This window comes from Oryctolagus cuniculus, chromosome 5 (genome assembly GCF_964237555.1).
Source record: "Oryctolagus cuniculus chromosome 5, mOryCun1.1, whole genome shotgun sequence".
NCBI lineage: Eukaryota > Metazoa > Chordata > Mammalia > Lagomorpha > Leporidae > Oryctolagus > Oryctolagus cuniculus.
Genome location: NC_091436.1, coordinates 149,210,815 through 149,232,270, shown reverse-complemented (window position 1 = coordinate 149,232,270; position 21,456 = coordinate 149,210,815). Strand labels below are relative to the sequence as shown.

The following is a 21,456-nucleotide window of genomic DNA, read 5'->3' as shown; positions in this document are numbered from 1 at the left end:
AGGAGGAACTCTTCAGCCTGCTTTCAACCTGCTGAAATCTGGCTCAGACAGATGGATCTTAGGAGGATGCATTTCCCTCACCTTGGACTTGGAATGCAACAAGTAGAACTTTCATGGAATAAAATGTCTCACTAGGAAGAGCAGGCTTCCAGGTTCAGCCCAGCTCTACTTTGTTGAGAATATCTCAGTTCATGGCAAAATGGCAGTGAGGTCTTTTTCTTCCCCAACTCTGGGGAGCAGAGTCACTGTTTGGAGCACCCACCACACTCAAAGAGTCTTGCTTATCACCCCTAGTGGTATCTCTGGACAACCTAGAAACCGGTGGCAGCTGGAAGACCAGAGCTCCTGAGTGCTCCTTTCTATAATAAAAGTCTCCCCCTCCGCCCTCTGCCCCGGGTTAAGTTGATTACACAAACTCCAAAGATAACTCCTCTGTCTCCTTTCCAGCCTCCTGGCATCTTCCTTAGGCTGAGGGACTCTAGGAAAACAAGTACTGCATTATGTTTCCCTCCTTGGAATGAGATCAGTCCTAGCTTCAAATTCCCTTGCACAACAAACCCAAGTCCACAGACCCTGTAAGAACCCCAGATGCCCACCAGCTCATACAAGAAAGTGTGACTTCCATAGCAATAGGCCAATGCATCCCAAAGCCACCTAAGGTATCTTCTGAGGTCTACTCCAGGGCACTGTGCAACACTGTGTCTGTAAACAACTCCATCTCCGTCTCGGTCTCAGCTCCTCCTCCAAGTGCTGAGTGGCCAAAGGCAGAGGCTTCAGTGCAGTGTTGGGCAGTGATTTACTCCAACTGGCACCATCTGTGCGCGCCCTGCCAGACCTGCTGACAGAGCAGGCTGTGTAGACCATTACTAATCTATGAGGGTCAGCAGGGTCAGGCTGCAACAGGATGCCTATAGATTTCAAAGGCCGGCCTCCCCTCCCTGCCAGCTAATCAATCCGGGTTGGAAAACGAGCGGATTTTTATTCCACTTTCGTTTAAATTTCAAAGAAAACTCTCATTTGTAAAGCTTTTAGTGTGGGAATTGCTTGTGTGTAATCAGTGTCCTGATACCAGCTAAGTTGTGTGAAATCTTTGGAGCATGAGGCTTACCCACTGATCCTTTGCCAATACGCAGTCACAAGGTCAGGAGGACAACTTTCCTCAGACAACACAGCCTTCAAAATAGCAACCTCGGGGAAGGAGAGCAGGGATCAAGACTCAGACTCAGCTGCCGGGTGCTCTTGGCTGAGTCTACAAAAGACTAGTAAAGGCCCATGTGTGGGAGTCCTAGCAGGGCTGTCCTGGGCGAACCTGCGCAGGAGGACTGGGGCTGATGAAAACTGGGCATCACTCCCTGTCTGCTCCAGAACTCACCCATTGGTGCTCCCACCCACTCTCAGCTGCCTAGGATGTGTCCACGCAATGTCTATCACACATTAAGAGCTCAACAGTCCCTTGACCCTCTATGGTTTCTTTGACCCAGGGACGGGGTTAACTCTTGAGTCTGGTACTTGGCCAACAGGATGCTATCAAGCCCAAAAGCCCCATGAGGGCAGGACAATCTCAAGCCTGTCTTTAATGCACCAAGAACCCTTCTAAATAATTCATGGAATTCAGTAAATACCATTTGGGGGAGGGGGTGTCAGGACTGATAACTGTAATCATCTCTTGATATGTGACATATTGTTCTAGGTCATCAACTCAAAGACTGACTCAAGCAGATAAAGTCAAAAGACTATCAGACGTGACCACAGGGTCTGAAGAAGCCCAGATCTTTTGTTTACAATAATTAAAGGCTTAAAGAAATTTTGAGATAAGTGACTTCATCTTCTTACTCTTGCTTAGATACCGGTCTCTACACTTAACAGTTAAAATGGGCTGAAGAGGTAGTAGTCAAGAGGACTTCATGAGCTAAAATATAATTACTAATTCCTCTAACCCAGATCATCCTCTTGTAAAACCATGGGCTTGTTCAGAAGCGAGCTGGGAGGTTCACAGATCTGACATGGCCACTTTGGCATAATTAGACAAGCAGGTTTGCATGAGTTCACATTGAGTAATTTCTTCTTCCAGTTTTTCTAAGCTCCAGGCAACACTAGTTAACTCCAGGCAAACCTGGCTCCCAGTGTATCTACTCTTCTCGACTCCTCCCCGGGTGAAGGTGTCTCTATAATGTCTAAAAATAAGTCATCCAGTTACTTAGATCCCCTGAAATGATTCTGTTTCAAAGAAACACTGCCATCTCTCCAGCATTTTCTCAGCCTTTAGATGTCATATCTGGATATCATGAAACAAACCAAACACATAAAATAAATGGGAACATTTAAAATGAGATCATGTTGCACATCTCCTGTACCTTTCCCATGCTGTACCTGTGTCATGCTGAGACCTCAGGTGCACTGATGATCTCATTCAAGATAACAGACAAAATGAACACTTTCGCATTCCAGGATACATGTTTTGGTCTTTCAGAAATAACAGGAGCAAGCATTTGGCCTAGCAGCTAAGTCGACAGGATGCCCATGACCATACATCAAAGTGTATGGGTTCGATGCCTGGCTCCGGCTCTTGAACCCAGCTTCCTATTAATGTGAACCCTGGGAGGCAACGTTGAAGGCTCAAACAGCTGGGTCTCGGCCACTCATGTGGAAGATCTGGAGAGAGTTACCAGCTCCAGCCGTTGTAGGGGTTTGAGCAGTGAATCAGCACATAGGAACATGTGCTCACTTGCAAGTTCTCTCTGCCTCTCTCTGCCCCTCAAAGAAACAATTTTTTAAGAAAGAAAAAAAATTGGTAATATTTAACTAGACCTAACTTTGCACAATGGGCTGACAATGTAAAGCTTTATGAATTTTTTTCTCCACTTTCAGTCCCTCTTCTGTTGCAGTGTCTTGTGTTGTTTTAGTCAACAGCATCTTCTAGTTTAAACAAAGACTGCCTGGTTCTGCTGGAGATAAGAATCTAGACGGAGGCTTTCGTAGTGTTTTACCTGTTACTTGTCTAAACCACCAACTGCCAAACGCAGGCTCAGCCTTGAAACACTGCAGGGACCAAAAACACAGGATTAACTGCACAGACCTGTGCCTCTAACAGCAGCTCCAGTAGTAGCAGCTAGTAGACGGATAAAGGGCAGGATGTTACATGGTAAAATGATAAATCCTCGAGAAGCCTAAAAATATCAAGTTCAAGCACAGAATTAGTAAAATGATGGCAACAGTGTGCCTACAGATCTCCAACAGAAAGATTCAAACAACCAGGTACTTAGAGGAGATGGGAATGCCATTTCTTGAATAGCCAACCATCCCCAATGAGAAAAATCAAAATAAGTATTGGCAGATAGGAAAATGAGTTGCTCTGCAGACACTTCTAACAAGGCACCTACATTATACTGAATTTTGCCTATTCCTTTTCATTTCTAAGGATTTAATCACATTCCACCAGCCTATTACTGAAAGGGAGTATTTATGTATTTTAATTTTCTAATCAACTTTCTATTAGTAAGTATGAATATTAAAGAATAAACTAAACTTTAATGTTTACTCTGCACTTAAAGTTTTAAATAAATACATAAATACATTTGCCATAAGTGGCAGTGGCGGGGAAGGACTCCCTCACTTATGAAGTCTAATTTATAAAACAAGCTTTTAAAAAAGTATTTGAAAGCCAAAGAGACAGACAGATCTTCTATCTGCTAGTTCACTCCACAAATGCCTGCAACAGCAAGCGTTAGGCCAGGTAGAAGCCAGCAGCCTGAACACAACCCAGGTCTCCCGCATGGATGGCTGGGCCTCGAGCACTTGAGCCAACACCTGCTGCAAACCAGGGTCTGTATTGGCAGGAAGCTGGAACTGGAAGCTAAACCAGGACCCAGACTCAGGCGCTCTAATGTGGGACACAAGCATCCCAAGCAGCATCCGAACTGCTGCGCCAAACGCCCAGCCCAGCAAAGTTTCCTCATTCTCTGATCAGTTAGACTCTATCTGGTTTATAAAGACCTCAAAGAAAGAGGGGTCCTCAGAAGCCCAAGCCCATAGCAAGCCCCTGCTGTACTGTAGGCAGTGTACAGGATCCTGAACTATTAAAAGAAACCCAACTCCTGCTCTTTCAGCAACCTGTCACAAATGGGAAGACAAGCTCCTAGGTTCTTACCGGTATAGTCTGTCTTAAGGAAGAGTGGTCTGCACAAGATTTTGAGAAAACAGCCAGTCTCCCATTCCAGATTCAAAGAGGGGTAGAGGGGCCAGCACTGTGGCATAGCAGGTAAACTGCCACCTGCAGTGCCAGCATCCCATATGGGTGTCAGTTCGAGACCCACTGCTCTATCCTGCACTCTGCTACGGCCTGAGAAAGCAGAAGATGGCCCAAGTCCTTGGACTTAAAAAAAAAAAAAAAAAAAAAAAAAAAAAAAAAGAGGGTTAGGGAGGGATGATTCCCACAGCTCAGAGTCCTGAGAAATATTTTGGTTGCTGATAAAATGTTGGTATAATATTTGAAAACCCAGCTGTGCATGATCAAAGGAACTTGAGTGACCACGGTGTTTCGCTTTTCCTCCTGTACCATTAGCATCAGCCCCAAGGGCTGCCCCCGAGACAAATCAAAATGGCATGCCCCACACTGCCCTAGCAAGAGCCAGATTTCAATACTGTCAACATCGGACTTTGAAACCAGGGATCAGTTTTCTTGTACACTGTTTTATGAGACCAGTATGTAAACCTTAATGCTTACACAAGGAAATCAGTCAAGATACTTCAGTGAAAGTGACTTAGAGAAACTAATCGGGGCGGCGCCGTGGCTCACTTGGCTAATCCTCTGCCTGTGGCGCTGGCACCCTGGGTTCTAGGCCCAGTTGCTCCTCTTCCAGTCCAGCTCTCTGCTGTGGCCCGGGAGTGCAGTGGAGGGTGGCCCAAGTGCTTGGGTCCCTGCACCCGCATGGGAGACCAGGAGGAAGCACCTGGCTCCTGGCTTCAGATTGGCGCAGCGCAAGCCGTGGCAGCCATTAAGGGAGTGAACCAATGGAAGGAAGACCTTTCTCTCTGTCTCTCTCTCTCACTGTCTAACTCTGTCAAAAAAAAAAAAAAAAGAGAGAGAGAGAGAGAGAGAGAGAAACTAATCACCCCCAAAAAATCTCTTACTGTATTGGGAAATGCTTTTCCAGTAGAACGGATCATTGGAAAGAATGAAGACATGTGAAAGAGAAACAAACACAACAAGGAAGAGGGCTTCTCTTTGTACCGGGGAGTTAGACAAAATGCCAACCTGCAGGAGTGAAAGACTCATCCTAGTAGTTCACTTCTAACACACAATCCAGAAACACCAACGCCAGCTGGGCCAAATCCAACAGACTCTTGAAGGCCGCCTGATGAGCCGGACAGGGCAGGTAACAGCAGCTTCCTTGCACGTTGTATGAGATGTTGAAGATGCTGAGACATCATACAAACTATTTCTGCAAGATGGCCCTTTCATTTTCGCAATCATACGTACAGTTGAATAAACAAGGCAACAAAGAAATACTGACCTTCCAAAATGACTCAGAACAATGTGCTGTTTCTAGACCCTTATTGATCATTCCAGGATCTGCCACCTGGCCCAGTTCTAGAGCTGAGTAATCAATGTTTTTGTTTTAAACATTTATTATATTTATTTGAAAGAGAGTTATAGAGAGAGGTAAAATGAGAGACAGACAGAGAGAGAGAGAGAGTCTTCCATCTGCTGGTTCACTCTCCAAATGGCCACAATGGCCAGAGCTGAGATGATCCAAAGCCAGGAGCCAGGAGCTTCTTCTGGGTCTCCTACGCTGGTGCAGGGGTTCAAGCACTTGGGCCATTTTCCACTGCTTTCCTAGACCACAGCAGAGAGCTGAATCAGAAGTGGAGCAACTGGTACTCGCACCAGCACCCACACGGGATGCCAGCACTGTGGTGTAATGGGTAAAGCCGCCGCCTACAGTGGCAGCATCCCATATGGGCACCAGTTCAAGTCCCGGCTGCTCCACTTCCTATTCAGCTCTCTGCTATGGCCTGGGAAAGCAGTGGAAGATGGCCCAAGCGCTTGGGCCTCTGCACTCATGTGGGAGACCCAGAAGAAGCTCCTGGCTCCTGGCTTCGGATCGGCCGTTTTGGCCATTTGGAGAGTGAACCAGCGGATCAAAGACCTCTCTCTCTGTCTCTGCCTCTCTATATCTCTGACTTTCAAATAAATAAATAAATAAAATTTTTTTAAAAAAAATCATTTACATTCACAGCATTGCAGAGTGCATTGCTGGGAATCAACCAAAAAATCCCCACTGGCACCAATGAGGAGGCCGAAGCTCAGAGGGTTGAATGGCTCTGCACAAAGACCCCAGCTGGAGACCAATCAATCAGGTTCTATGATCCAAACTGAAACTCAGAGACTAAGCAATTTACTCTGCCTTTTCAGCTAATTTGTAGAGAAATACACTATAAATAATCCAAAGTTTCTTTTTAAAAATATCTGAATTGATACTTTTACAAATTTGTAAAGTATTGCAATCATTTAATGGGGGTGGTTAAACAGTGTTTTCATAACCACCTTTCAAAGTTGAGCACATGTTGAAACTAACTGGACCACCCAAGTAAAAAATCTAGTTATGCCATTTAATGTTTATTTGGTTTGTTTCTAAATGTGTATTTAAGTGGCAAAGTCATAAAGGGAAGAATTAATGATAATCGATACCAGATCTGCAACCATGAGGCTCTTCTTGGGTTTACAGCATTTAGTGAAGTCACCCAAGGGGGCTGGGGTGGGGGAAGCATTCTAAAATGAGAAAACTCTGTCGAGTGCTTGAAAAGCAAGTCCTGGCTGCCTGATGCATTCTGAAAGCTGAATTACCCAAAGACCAAAACACGATCCAGAGAAAGACACTTGTTAAAAGGAAAATGGAGAGAGTCTAGAAATGTGGGGGTGTGGCAGATGAGGTTTCATGCCAAAAAAGGGTATGTTTTGTGTCCTTCCAGTTATCTTCAAAATTCTGAGTCACAACCCTAGATTCTAGACTGGAGTACAAACTTCAAACTACCTAGAAACAAAGGATGGATTTACTTACCTGCACTTGCAGATGGTTCATATTCCGGAGGAATGTCCATAATTTACTTGGAACTCAGAATACAGCTTCTCATAAAAACAGTGTCATAAATATAGATTACGTTTCCAGACCAGCCTAAAGAAACATTTTTAAAAATTCCATGTATACCTAAGGTAATAATACCATGAAGTACAGAACCTAAGCGAGAAGGAAAAGCAAAGAGCCTGGGACATAAGAGGAGGCGGCGTGGGGATCTGGGGGTGGGGGAAGCCTGCTTCCACATGTCCTTCCCTTGCTTCTTAACATCCAGCTAAATTCATGAGCAATCCTGACCCCTGCTTCCCTCTGTCTCCTTTCCATCCTGTTCCCATCTCTAACACCAGCTCTCATAAGAAAGACAAAACAGACACAAAGCTATTTTATTTCCCACCTTCCCTTTTCTCTAATAGGCAAAGCAGCAAGCAGTGCCTGGGACTGAGGAAGCAGAAATGAGGATGGCAGAAGCTCCAGGAGAAAGGCCAGCGTAGACAGCTCGACAGCACCAAAGCCAGAACCCCTGCAGCAGCCCAAGCAGAAAGCTGCCCCCAAGCAGAGGGCTCTGGAAAACCGGGCTGCCATACTCAAAGGTACTTCAAAGAGTTTGTGGGAAAGTGAAATTAAAAGATTTTGGTGTACAGAAATTTTGAAATCCATGCCTAGCTTTTTCATAATATGCGTTTTCCATGAATGTTTTGATGACTCCCTCAAAAAGTTAGGAAATGCTTCCTGGATATGAAACATTCCTTCTCCAAGAGTGAGCCAAGGTACAAAATTAGGTCAGGCAGCACATGGGTGACAGCGCCTAGTGCACGGCACACAAAAAGAACTGTGTATAACAGTACATTGGACTCTGAAGTTCAGTTTATTCATTTTTTAAAAAATGTATTTGAAAAAGAAGGGGAGAGAGAGGGAGAAGGAGAGAGAGAGAGAGAGAGAGAGAGAGAGAGAATCTCATCCAGGTGTTCACTCCCCAGTGCCTGCAGCAGCCAGGGCAGGGCCAAGCCAAAGCCAGGAACCCAGCTCCCTAAGCCATCACAGTGCCTCCCAGGGTACACATCAGCAAGAAGCGGGAATGGACTTGATCCTTTGCATTAGGGTGAGAACACACAGCGGGCGACCAAGTACCGCCACAACCTTCCAGGTCCACAGATCTGGCAGAGCCTGGGATTCATCTGATTGTAGTCCTGACCTACAATAGTGAATCTCCCTTTTAAATTCCTCATTGATAAAAATACACCACACAGACCTGGCCACACCCATAAGGTAAGACAGGCATGAATTTGAAGTGTGAGGTGAATTTAGAACAGATATTCTAGCTGGGGGGTGGGGGAGGGAGACGCAGGAGAGCCCTCGTCCCTGGAGCCACAGACAGCACCTCAAAAACCAGTGTGCTCAAAACAGAACCAAATCCTTCTTAAAACTACACCTTGGGTTCTCAAAGACATATTGAGTCACAACTAATGCCACTCAAATTAGGCTCTGCCCAGGGCTGCGTGCCTTTCCACACGCACCGTTGGCCCCGCCCCTTCCGTCCTCGCCTCAAGGAAGAAAAGACTGATTTAGGCAAGTGAAGGCAGGGGAGAAGCATGCCGGAGGAGAGTGACTGTGGTATCCTCCAGGCACCTGCTTCCGAGACCACAAGGAGCGGCAAGTCACCACGTGTTACAGGACGAGCTCAGGACTTGGACGGACGTGATGGGTTCATTCCGCTGCGGTGCTGGGAGCCGCACATGCTCCACCATCCTGCAGTCCTGTGCTCCAGCGAACCCCGAAGTCATGAGGGAGGCAGTGTGACACACGGGGAAAGGCGCTGGGCTCAATCGGGAGACCTCGATTTTTCGTATGGACTTTGTCAGCTCCTCTCGAGGGAAGGGGCACATTAAACTGCTTTCTCTCTGGGACTGGATTTCCTCATCTGTGAAAGAAAGAGCAGACAGGATGCCAACGGATACGTAAACTGAAACTCAGGGCCACGTACATACCCCACTACATGTGGCAGGCAGACAGGCTCCGAGATCTTCCAGCAGCCCAGGCCTGCACTTCTGCGCCTTGACACAGGGGTATAGCAAAGCCCCTATGTAGGAAGCCGCGCTCACGTGCACCCAACGAAACATCGTTTTAACTGAAAACCTGGCATACAGCACACAGAGGGTGAGAGGCATCAGTCCTCGCCTCTCTCAATGTGTCATACAGTGAGAACACTATCCAAAAACACGGCTCGTGATGCAATGCAGTTGCATCAGATTTCAAACTTTCATCAGATTGAACCCTCTGGCAGAGGTCTCCCGGCAAAACAACTTCATTCCACCTGGCAAGCCACTTCACAGAATGACAGCAACACTGTTCTTTGGTGGTGCCGGAACCGGTGTGTGTGCTGTGTCTTCCTAATGAGGCTCCGCGTGGCTTCAGGGCAAGGAATAAGTCCATCTCTGCATTAGGGCTGGCATTGAACAAGCTGACTCAGTGCCTGTTAGACAATAAAAACATTAGTCTGCACAGAGCCTGGGGTGTGGCCTTCTGAGATGTTCCAGTGCCTTCATGGGGTGCGTTAATCCCCCGAGTGGGAGAAACTGTTCTGGAACACTCTCCCTAATAACTCCCGGTCCTGCCTCCGCTCTTTCCCACTCTCTCTGCCCTTCGTCTTACTCTGCCTCTGCCTAGATTCAAACTTCCCACTCACAAGGAAGCACACCCTGGACGGTTATTCCCCTCGCCCTTCCTACTCTCAAGCCTCATGTGCTTGCTTCTGTGTGTAACCTGGACCCTGATCCATTTCACCAGGACCTCTTACACAGAGTCACTGCAGGCACTTTTCCTTTCCAAGTCCCAAATCTGCACTTTCTGATTTAAACTGAACTATTCTTTTAAGATCTAAAGGAGATGGGCAGTTGGCCAAGAAGACAGCACAGCCCTGGGTATCTGAGCACAGAGATCGACACGCCATAAGAGGGTACCTGAGCATTATATGAAAGCCCAGAAAACGCACTCAATGGGAAATTGAGCTCCACATGTACAACCACTTGGTGCTCCAAAGTACAATTACAGTAAGAGTCTGCCCCAGACTATCAGCTCCTCACTCCTTTACTTCCACACCTGAAGCAATGTGCCCCTCCTCATGCACCAATCTGTTATCCTCTCAGCTTCAAAAGCTGACTGCCCAGAGCTACATCTCCAGAGAGCCAACTCCTAATAGCATTTCCTCGGAGTGCTTTGCCTCCGAACCTTGAAAGGAGCCAAGAAGGCTTGAGCCTCTCAGGTTTAACAACTTTGTGTGGCATGCCTGAATTGCAGGGGCTTTTTAACTCCAACCATAATCCCCTTTTACATCTTGACAGTAACAGAAAAAGGATTATATAAATGATAAAAACCCAGGGCGCGGATACATGAAATCCTGCATCCACTTCCCAACTCATTCACCGGCTCTCTGGAAAACATTAGGTAAGGCATTTTGCATCCATTTCTCCTCCTATGAAATAGTGCTTTACAAAGCGGTGTAAGATATGGCATCATATTGTACATACAGTTTTCCCTTAAAAATAAGGACAGTTATCACATCTCTCTGTGTTATTTTGTACCCTCCCATGCTACTGACAATGGAAACCCATCCCCTTTTAAAAAAAAAAAAAAATATATATATATATATATATATATTTGAAAGGCATGGAGGTAGAAATAGAGATCTCCCAAATACTAATTCAGTCCTAAATGTCCACAACAGCTGGGGCTGGATCAGACTGAAGCTGGGAGTTGGGAACTCAATCCAGGTCCCCTACATGGGTGGCGGGTACTGAAGTGTGTCAGCCATCACCACTGCCTCTCAGGGCACACAGGGGCAGGAAGCTGGAAGTGAAACTGGAGCTGGAACTGGAACCCACACACCTAGGATTTTGGCAACCTAAACAGGGTCTCAACTGCTAGGCTGAAAACCCAATCTAGAAAACTCTATTCATCAAAATGAAGACACTTCAATTTGTGTACAAGGAGGCCATGTAGTTGTCACAAATAATTCCTGTAAGTAAACACTTAGTGACTGGGGCCATCTTTTTATACCCACGTACACTTCATTTAACGTACAATGGAGAGAAGGACTACAAGTGTAAGAATAACAAGAAGCTGGGCTAGCGCCATGGCTCACTTGGTTAACCCTCCACCTGTGGCACCAGTATCGCATCTGGGCACCGGGTTCTAGTCCCAGTTGCTCCTCTTCCAGGCCAGCTCTCTGCTGTGGTCTGGGAGGGCAGTGGAGGAGGGCCCAAGTGCTTGGTTCCCTGCACCCGCGTGGGAGACAAGGAGGAAGCACCTGGCTCCTGGCTTCGGATCAGCGTAGCTCCAGCTGTAGTGGCCACTTGGAGGTGAACCAACAGAAGGAAGACTTTTCCCTCTGTCTCTCTAACTCTGTCAAATAAATAAATAAAAAAGAAGCTAATCACTCACACCAGGACTGTGCAGGTCAGTGCAGAGAGAGGATGAATATTTGATTTCCTAATGACATAGTAGGAGAATCCATGGAACTGGGCTTGTTGTGTCACCCCCTCAGTGGGTGACTAACACGGAATGGTTTTTACAGTACTCACGTCAGAACTACCAGAGTGCATTTCTAAGCCCCTTTTCCCATCTTTAATGACATCTTGAGAGGATCCTCAACTTGGGAGTCAGTTTTGGTGACTATACTTTAGGTCAGTTTAGATTTTTAATTCTCAAATTCAATTTTAATTTTATACAAGCCCCTGTCGTGGCCAGGAGAAGCTAGTACTGGAACTGCAAACCTGGGGGCGAGGGGCAGGAGGGAGCTGGTTTCTGCTTTAACTTGTCCCTCCTGCCTTCACCCAGAGAACTGGTAGGGAGAGAAAACAAGTGTTTCCCTGCAGGACTGGCCCTGGTCCCTGCTCTGGCTAAATGCTGGCTGCTATGTGAGTTCTTCCAAGGGCCCCATGGGATCGCCTCATAACACAGCTCCCCTGACGTGGGAAACCGGATTCCAGCTCTGGCTCAACCTCTTCTACCATCCCTTGCTTGGCTTCTGTTACGAAAGACAGCCTCTTGGGGACAGTGCTAGCACAACAACTCAGTGCCCTCTTCCCCTAGGGAAAACTCACTTCTCCTTGCCCCACGGAACGTGGGACATGGGAGCTGCTCCATTGGTAGTGCCTCTTGCTGCTGTTCCTCCCCAGCTCCCTCATCTCCAAGCCAGAGAGCCACGGGGCAGCGGGCAAGCCTGCCTAAGCAGGCATATAACCAGCAAATCCAACACTAGGCTTGCCTTCTTGCAAGTACTTAGTCCCTGCTCAAGTCTCAGAATGCTTCCTTCACTTCCTGCATAAAACTGGTGGGCTTCTCTCCCATCCCTCCCTGATGATCTATGATCAGAAAAGGCTCGGATGGGGAGAGGAATGGGAAGTAGTGGCAGAAGAGCCAGTTGTATTTTCTCTTGACAAAATGTTTTTTTTCGGGGGAGCTATCCGGTCCCAAATGTCCTTGGCTGTCATCGGCTGGTGACGTTCGCAAAGCTGCCTATTTTATCTGGAGCCTTAGGCACCTATTCTAAGACAGCAGAAAAGGCTTACTCAACTATTGCACACTGAATGGTATAGAACCACTAACTTAACACAGACATTTTAAAGTAGCAGAAACGATAACATGAAATCTAGGAAATGTCTCTTGTACACGTAAAAAGGTCTGCATCCATTCGCAGTGGCATATAAAATGCAATTTATCCGCTAATTCCACTCGTTAATTATACTAATCTAGTCCTTGGCACCTGTATTTGATATCTACCCATTTGACTTACCAGAAACTAATGTGTATTTTCATTACTTAAAATTGCATTTCTGTTGATTCCTTTATGTTTCTGATTGCAATATTGTAATGTGCTAGGTTAGTCCATAAAGTTTCTATTAAAACTTCTATTTCTGTCATACAGAAAAATTACTTTATTTCATATTCTTTTGAACTGTAAAAATTTAAGATCACTTTAATGAAACAAACCTTTAATTTGAAATAATTTCAAAATAATGACTGATTCCAATTCATTTTAGTTATCTTAGTATTTTTAAGCCTATCTAAAACAAAGTACTTTCAAAGAAAAGCAGTATGTTTGGTTCAAAATATATTAAAAAGGTAGTAATAATTTATTTTAAGCTTTCAAGTTTTTAAAATCTATTGTCAAATTATCCACTTTGCACAGCCATCCATCTAGTAAGACAAGTATTTTTATCTCTCTTTTAAAGATGTGAACATTAGGAAACCAAAGGGTATCACAGAAATCCAATTAGTTTTGCTGAATATGAGGAGGAATAAAATACAGAACTTTTCTTTTATCTCAAGATTCTAAAAAAAATACACTTAATTAATTGAGAGAACTATTATCTATATAACAGCTAAAGAAACTTGGTCAGTGTCCTTCTGCTAATGTCTAGATTCCAAAATCGGCCCCTTACTGTATGTTAGTTATAATCTGGATCAAAGAAGTACTCCCTGTTTTCCCAGGATTCCAAGAGGGTGATATTTTGATACACCCCAAAATTACTTCCTTGAATCATTGAACAATAATGAAGAAAAATAATGAAATGGCTAACATTTGCAGCAAATATGTCAATTATATATATATATAGCAATTATATAGAGAGAGCAATATACCAGCACATTTTGTTTCATGTTGGTATCCATGGATGAAAGTAACTTCTAAGGAGTTAAATAATTTACTCAAAGTCATATAACTAGGAAAAAACACACTTAGGACTCACACCCAAGTTTTGCCACTTTATATCTGCCCCTTTTCACTACTGTATGTGCACCTGTTCTCCCATAGCACTTAGGGTACTGCCCTAGCACAGGTTACTCATCTCACAGCTTGAGAAGTTCTTACGTTTATTTCATTTGATTTTCCCAGCAGCCCATAAGCAAGATAAGGTAGTACCATGTGGAGTTTAAAGACAAGATAACTGAAGCTTTAGGAAGGTTAACTTACGTTGTCTTCTCTTCCCACTGGAAGAGAAGAGGTGGCACTTAAAGCCAGTCTTCTGACTTCTGCCCTAGTCCACAATCTCCACTACTATCTAGGGACTTCACATTTTCACCCTTTGGTGCAAGGACACAAGGAGATCAAGAGAAGAACAATGCATTAGAAAAGGTTCCAACTCCCCAGAGCCCATGTATTGGACAATCCGCACAGAAATGCCAACCTTCCCTGCTTCCAGGCCGTGAGCAGGGAGGGGGCAGGAAATGAGGAGAGGAGGAAGAGAACTGAGATACCTGAACCCAAAACAAGGCACCAGAGGAAAAGAGAGACACTGGGGCACTGGGCTCAGGGAGACCACACGTCTCTGAGGAAAACGTACAACCTGAAATGCTGTAGCTGGCACCGAGAGACCTGGAGCTAATGAGACGCTGCTGTGGTTTGAATGTATGGGTCCTTCCAAAATTCATGTGACAGAACTTAACCCCCAAGCAACGATGCTAAGTGTTGGGGCCTTTAAGGAAGTGACTATGCCATGAGGGCTCCAGCCTCACAAATGGGATTAAGCCCTCAAGAGTGGCCTCCTTCTATCTCTCTCTGCCATGTGATGTCTCGGCACTCATTCCTTTTGCCTCTCTGCCTTCCCCCACGTGAGGACACAGCAACAAGCTACCTTCGCTAGACAATCTGCCAGCACCTTGATGCTGGACTTCTCAGACAGCACAATGGCAAGAAATTAAATTCCCAAGTTATTCAGCCCAAGATATTTTGTTATAGAAGCAGAAATATACTAATACCAGTGGGAAATTAGAGAGGACTTCAACGGGAACCCCTCACCTCCCACCCTTGCATGGACACGGAACAGGTGCTAGCTATGCAGAGATTTTGGGCACCTCAACTGGCCAAGGAGGCCAAGGATGGGCTGTGCACAACACTGGGTTAAAGGACAGCACCTTTCTAGAAGCAGAGGACGGAAGCTTAAGTGGACACGTTGGTGCTTCATGGCCACTGCAGCTCTGACCTCAGTGATGCTCTGGAAACCACTGGTGGCAAGTAGTCTCAGCTTTTTAAATGTATTACCCCAGGTTTAAAGATGGGAGGGAAACCATATGATAGACTCATTGTGTAATGTGTGTCTTCAGATCTTAAGTGGTAGCCCAGGAGGTTAAAGCTCTAGCTTGCATGGGGGCACGGAGATGGGGAGGGCCCCAAAAGGGAACAGCCGGAACACCAATGTTCACTCCACAGCCTGGCAGACCTTGGTGGAGACCCTCATTGGGTTTGCCCTTCAGGTCTTGCCCCCAAATAATTCTTAGAAATACTGTAAGGAAACAAAGGGAAGCGAATACCACATAAGAATATGTCCCAGTGCCAGCACCATGGCTCACTTGGCTAATCCTCCACCTGCAGTGCTGGCATCCCATATGGGCGCCAGGTTCTAGTCCCAGTTGCTCCTCTTCGAGTCCTGCTCTCTGCTGTGGCCCGGGAAGGCAGTGGAGGATGGCCCAAGTGCTTGGGCCCTGCACCTGCATGGGAGACCGGAGGAAGCACTTGGCTCCTGGCTTCAGATCGGCGCAGCACCAGCTGTAGCAGCCATTTGGGGGTGAACCAACAGAAGGAAGACCTTTCTCTCTGTCTCTCTAACTCTGCCTATCAAATAAATAAATTTTTAAAAAATTAAAAAAAAAGAATATGTCCCAAGAGAGTCAATGCTTTACATTCTATACTTAAAAGCACTATGGAAAATATGATTCGGTAAAGCTTTTGTTTATTCTCATCTACAAGACAGGAAGTTAACTTGTTGATAAAATCATGTTTTCTATTTTAAAAAGCAAACTTGAAAAAACGTAGCTAACTCTTCTTACATTACACCATAAGTTACTATCTCTATGTCAGGTACATGGGAATCATTTTTCCAATGCTATTCTCATAAGAAACAGTGAGGCATTTATTACCATACCTATTTCCTTCATAAGTAAGATGAAGCCCCAGAATTCAAATTTGTCAAGAGTTGGCGAGACCAGTATTCAAACCTAAGATTTCAGGTAGAATCCCAGTTCCACCAACAAATGCCCCAGGAAGGACATGTCTACCCGCGTCAGGGGGATACCCACCCCGACAACTCAGTCCTTCAAAGGGCCAGAACCTTTGAAGACGATACATCAGGTCAATGTCCACAGTTTCAACATGAATATGGATGAAGAAGAAGCTTAAATTGTGCAAGGAAGTTTCAAAGGAACTAAATACAAGCAGCCTGGAGGTAAGTTTCCGGGCTAATCAAGAACGGTCTTCAGCCATGCAAAAAGATGTTATGACGTCTACTAGCTGTGCTCAGAGTTTACTTAAAAGAAATTAGGAAAAGCTAGGCTCATGTTGCAGCTTCCAAGGTCACAGCAGTGGTTGTTAAGGCTCTGGGATATGGTGATATGGAAGATTAGGCTGTCTGTAAGTCAGACTGCCTGCATCTACCAACAATGGATCTGGACTTCATCGTGCACAGAGTGACTTTCAGCAAGTCACCCAACCTGCCTGGCTCCAGTTCCAACATCTTCTATGTGATGAGGACAGGCTAGGGAAGCCTCTTCTATCGTGGGAGAGATCATAGGAGCTTTTAGATTCCGTCTAACTCCATCCTGCTGTGACAGTGGTTGAGTAAATAAAACCAACAGGAAGAGGAATGTGTGTGTGTGTGTGTGAGAGAGAGAGAGAGAGAGAGACTGAGACTAAATGCTATTTTCCTCCTAGAAACTGTCTTAGAATAGACTGAAGACTTGTATCCATGACATATTATGTAATATCACTTTCAGGCGATGTAATAATTCCCTTTTGGACACTGATTTCTCCTTTTCAGTTCAGTATCAGGAGGATGGGGAGAGGAGTAGGCCATGGTCTCCAGGTAGGTACTTTTATAATATTCAGGCTTGTAAAGGAAGATTTTCAATTTTTCCTTTTTCAAAAAAACAAAAATGAGGTTTAAGAACTGGTCTAAGATCAGGCAGACATGCCTATTAAAAGTACTCTTTTAAAAATTTATTTTCTTTTTTATTTGAAGGGGAGAGGGAAAGGATAGGAGATGGGTGGAGAGGAGAACAGAGGAAGGGACAGGAAGGCAGAGGAAAGAGGAGATCTTCCATCCATTGGTTCATATCCCAAGTATCTGCAAAAGCCAGGGCAGGGCCAGGCCAAAGCCAGGAGCCTGGGTCTTGTGAGTGACAAGATTCAAGAACTTGACCTACCATCTGCTGTCTGCCAGTGTGTGCATTAGCAGGAGGCTAGATTGCAAACAAAGCTGGGACTCAGTCCATGTACTCGGATGAGGAATCCTAAGCAATATCTCAAACACTCATATCCCACACTGCATATCCCTCATCTAACCCCCTTCATCAGCCTCGACTCCCTCTAATGTCTAAAGTGCCAGCATCTTTTTAAAGTGAGGTCTGTCTTCCATGTTATTTGAGGGCCAGACTCATACCTCATTTATCTCTGCTCCCCCAAAAGATCTTGTGTAAAATCGAAGTCAGAACCATGATATGATTGTGGGAAAGCAAGTTCTCCACTCAAATCATTATCTTTTTCACTACCCACTGCAAACTAGCTGCAGGAGAACCCTAAAAGAAGTCAACAGAGTGTGTTTGACCTCAGGATTAAGACAGCCCATGCCCCACATCAGAATGTCTGGGTTAGACTCCAAGCACTGACTCCTGACTCCAGTTTCTTGCTAATGTAGACCCTGGAAGGCAGTGGTGATGACTCAAGTGGCTGGGTTTCTGCCACCTAGGTAGGTGACCCAGAATGATTTCTTGGGTCCTGACCAAGCCACAACCTGACCACTGCAAGCACGTGGGAAATGAACCAGCTGGTGGACGTTCACTCTGACTCTCTGCCTCTCAAATTATATTTTAAAAGGTGAATTAATCATTTTAAATTATAATTTTTTTTAAAAAGTGAAAATAAAAATTATTTTTCAGAAGAGAAGTGAAAGGAAATGGTATCTAAACATATGGTACCCAACCAGCATTAAGGGAATGGAGGCACTACACAGTTTGCTAAATAACTGAAATCCTGTACATACATACACATTCTAAGAACACACTTGTTCTGATTTTCATTCTCAACTTCGTAAAACATGGATATAAAGAATAAGAAAAGTAAGCGTAAGTTACAAATGCTCTATAAAACCACTGAAAGAACTGAAGCTTACTTTACATAGGGCTTAACTGTTTTCTAAGTCCCTGGGAAGGATTGTGCCACAACCCCGCAAGTGAACACAGACTGTTGGGTGGTGTCACCAGGAAACAGCAGCAGTAATGGTTAGATGCTGTCACAGCAAACATTCCCAAGACAGAATTCTCAAAATTGCAGCACACATGAGAAGTCTGAGTTTTGGTCCCTAAACCAGCATCAGCAAATACGTCATTTGTACTGGTAGTGGATAATGGGAATGAGACTACTATTATTCCCAGGATCCCATACTGCTTTTTGCATACTCCTAAATAGGCCTCTGTTTTATAGGAGGTACAATTGCCTTTCCCTTCCCATCGTCTTCTGTGATGGCTTTAACATGACAAAAGAAATAAGAGCTAGCTCCACAAATACCATTTTCACAAACCAAATATCCAGCAAGAACTGGCAAGGCTGGGACAGAACTAAAACTAATGGAGGGGAAGCAAGCCACCGCACAGACCTGCTCCAGTGGGAGATTTGTGCTGGCTGAGTGTGTCCTTGGCAAGGGAGAAGGGTTTCCCTAGTGTCTGGGATGGAGCCATGATCCACAAGACTGTGGTTTTTCCACCTCTGGCCTCTTTTATTATTATTATTGTTATTTATCTATTTGAGAGGCACAGACAGAAAGAGTTCCCATTCACTGATTCACTCCCCAGACACCTTCAATAGCCAGGAACTCAACAAACTTGAACAACTGCCACCATCTCCCAGGATCTGCGTCAGCAGGAAGCTGGAGCCAGGAGTCAGAGCCGGCAACTGAACAAAGTCACTCCCCTCTGAGATGGGGATATCTCAAACACTACGTCAAAGGCCAGCTACCTCTGTACCCCTCCCCACCCTTTCTCGGGTGTGTTTTAAAATATCCAAGGGAGCAACTCAGAAATGATCACTTTCAAACAGACCCAGGAAAGCACTTCATTTGCTGTGCGGCAAACTCAGATTGGGCAACATTCCTAGAGGTTCCCCACAGGAGGGGGGTGGAAAAGGCTTTCTATTCCTCCATTCCCAGTGAAATGACACACACTTTCCATCATCTCCCCCCCCCCCCCCCCGCCAGCCCATACAATCCAATCTACGAAAATCAGCAGCCACTTGATAGCAGGGAAAGAAGTTCCAGGTGCTAGGAGAAAAAAAATCTCTCTGTAATTAGCATTTTTCCTTTGAAATAGCATCATATCCCTGCAATACTATAACTGAAGTACCCTTAATTTTCCACAGATTTTTATTTTGCCATGTGAACAAGATCCTTAAGCCAAGGCAGAATTATCTCAGAGGGAAAAGACTGGCAACTCAGAGAGTTCATGTAAGCCACTTCCTTTAAAAACCCAGCAATTATAGATATGGCTGTAAATAATATTTTAAGTCCAACAGACCACGCTCATGTACAATGATGCAAGAAAAAGGGGGGTTGCTACATGCTCACCCCAAAACACTTCAGAAAGACACAAAGATAAGTTCTGATGAGCAGGTGTCCCAGGCCAAAAAACACTTCTAGTCAGAATCACCTTAGTAGGGCTGGTGCTGTGGCACACCAGGTAAAGCCACCACCTCCAGTGCCGGCATCCCATATGGGCACTGGTTCAAGTCCTGGATGCTCTACTTCTGATCCAGCTCTCTGCTATAGCCTGGGAAAGCAGTGGAAGATGGCCCAAGTCCTTGGGCCTCTGCACCCACGTGAGAGACCTGGAAGAAGCTCCAGGCTAACTTTGGATCAGCCCAGATTTGGACATTGTGGCCATTTGGGGAGTGAACCAGTGGATGGAAGACCTCTGCCTCTGCAACTCTGCTTTTGAAAAAATAAATCTTAACAAAAAAAAAAAATCACCCTGGCTTTATATATATCTATCCAGCCATCCAGCCATCCAGCCATGGGGGGGGGGGGGGTTAGAGAGAGAGAGAATCTTTCATCCTCTGGTCCCCTCCCAAATGCTCACAACAACAGGCCCTGCTCTAGGCTGAAGCCAGGAGCCTGGAATCCCATCTGGGTCTCTCACGTGGGTGGCAAGGGCCCAAGTGCTGCTTTCCTAGGCACATTAGCAGGAATCTGGATCATAAGTAGAAGAGCCGGGACTTGAACTGGTGCTCACCTGGGATGCTAGCATCATAGAGGGTCCTTATCCACTTCATCACAATACTGGCTCCTCAAAAATATATCTTAAAGATGACTGTCCAGATACGTGTTTTAAAAATATAAAAAGGGAGTTTCTAGATTTCCAGTATATTAAAACTATCCATGGGCATTAGTTTTCTCAAAACTAGAACAGATCTTACACATTATTGTTTCCAAGTAATTGGGATATTTTGGTGTAGCTTTTTGGTACCAAAATCAGATGATTACTGTAGCGACACAGGAATAGTTTGAAATGGTCCTAAAAATAAACATAGAAAAATTTCAACTGCTTTTAAAAAGCTACCCAAAAGAGACATGCAACAAACACCCTTCAACCCATTCTTACTATCAGTCAGATTAAAGGAAGTCAGGAGAATAAGTTTAGTAAACAAAACCTGTGGTTATATCAAGATGGGACACTTTCTGGTCAACCCTTCTATTTTACACATGAAGCCCAGTGGAATCAGTGGTTTGTTCCACCTAGGAAGTAACAGAACCAACACTGGCTCCGATTTCCTCTGAGGTTCTGTCCACTGTTACTTCCTGTGGGTCGGTGACATTTTTCATTTCTGTTCTGTAGAAAGTACCTCTCGCTGTCCAGTACTGGCTCAACACTGGCTTCTTCTTTCATGGCTGACCTTGTACACTCTTCTGCAGGCGCTCCTTTTGAATCCATTTGCATACTAATATGTATGTAAATCCTCTACTCTTGCCTATCAAGTAACCACGAACTTGATAGCTTAAGCAACAGGCAATTCTTAGCGCACAGTTTCTAAGTTGGAAGTCTAACCCATCCTGCTTGGATTCTTCCTCAGTATTGGACTGAATTCCTATCTACAGACTCTGGAGGCAAATTGCTTTTCCCAGCTCTTAATTCTCATTGGCAGAATTCAGTTCCCTGTAGTTGGAGGACGGAGTCCCATTTCCTTGCTGGCTCTCAGTGCCCAGCTCCTGCCACACTGTCCCCTCCATCTGCAAGCTGGCAACAGTGCACTGGATCCATCTCATGTGTCGATCTCTGGCTTCTTTTTCCTCTTTTTCCCCCTCAGAAACCTTTTATTTAAGGTATACAAACCTCATGCATTAAA

General features: G+C 45.1%; 1 long non-coding RNA gene across 11 annotated transcripts in view; it reads right to left on the bottom strand.

The window, feature by feature from the left end:
* Positions 1-21,456, bottom strand: part of LOC103349704 (uncharacterized) — a 451,983-nt gene that overhangs the window by 267,718 nt on the left and 162,809 nt on the right. For 5 of the 11 annotated variants that reach the window (XR_011388773.1, XR_011388767.1, XR_011388768.1 and 2 more), the window contains exon 3: positions 7,062-8,994. The exons of 5 other annotated variants lie outside the window; for them this stretch is intronic. This is a non-coding gene — a long non-coding RNA (uncharacterized lncRNA). The remainder of the gene's footprint in view (positions 1-7,061; positions 8,995-21,456) is intronic. One more of the 11 variants, XR_007923028.2, reaches the window with a different exon arrangement.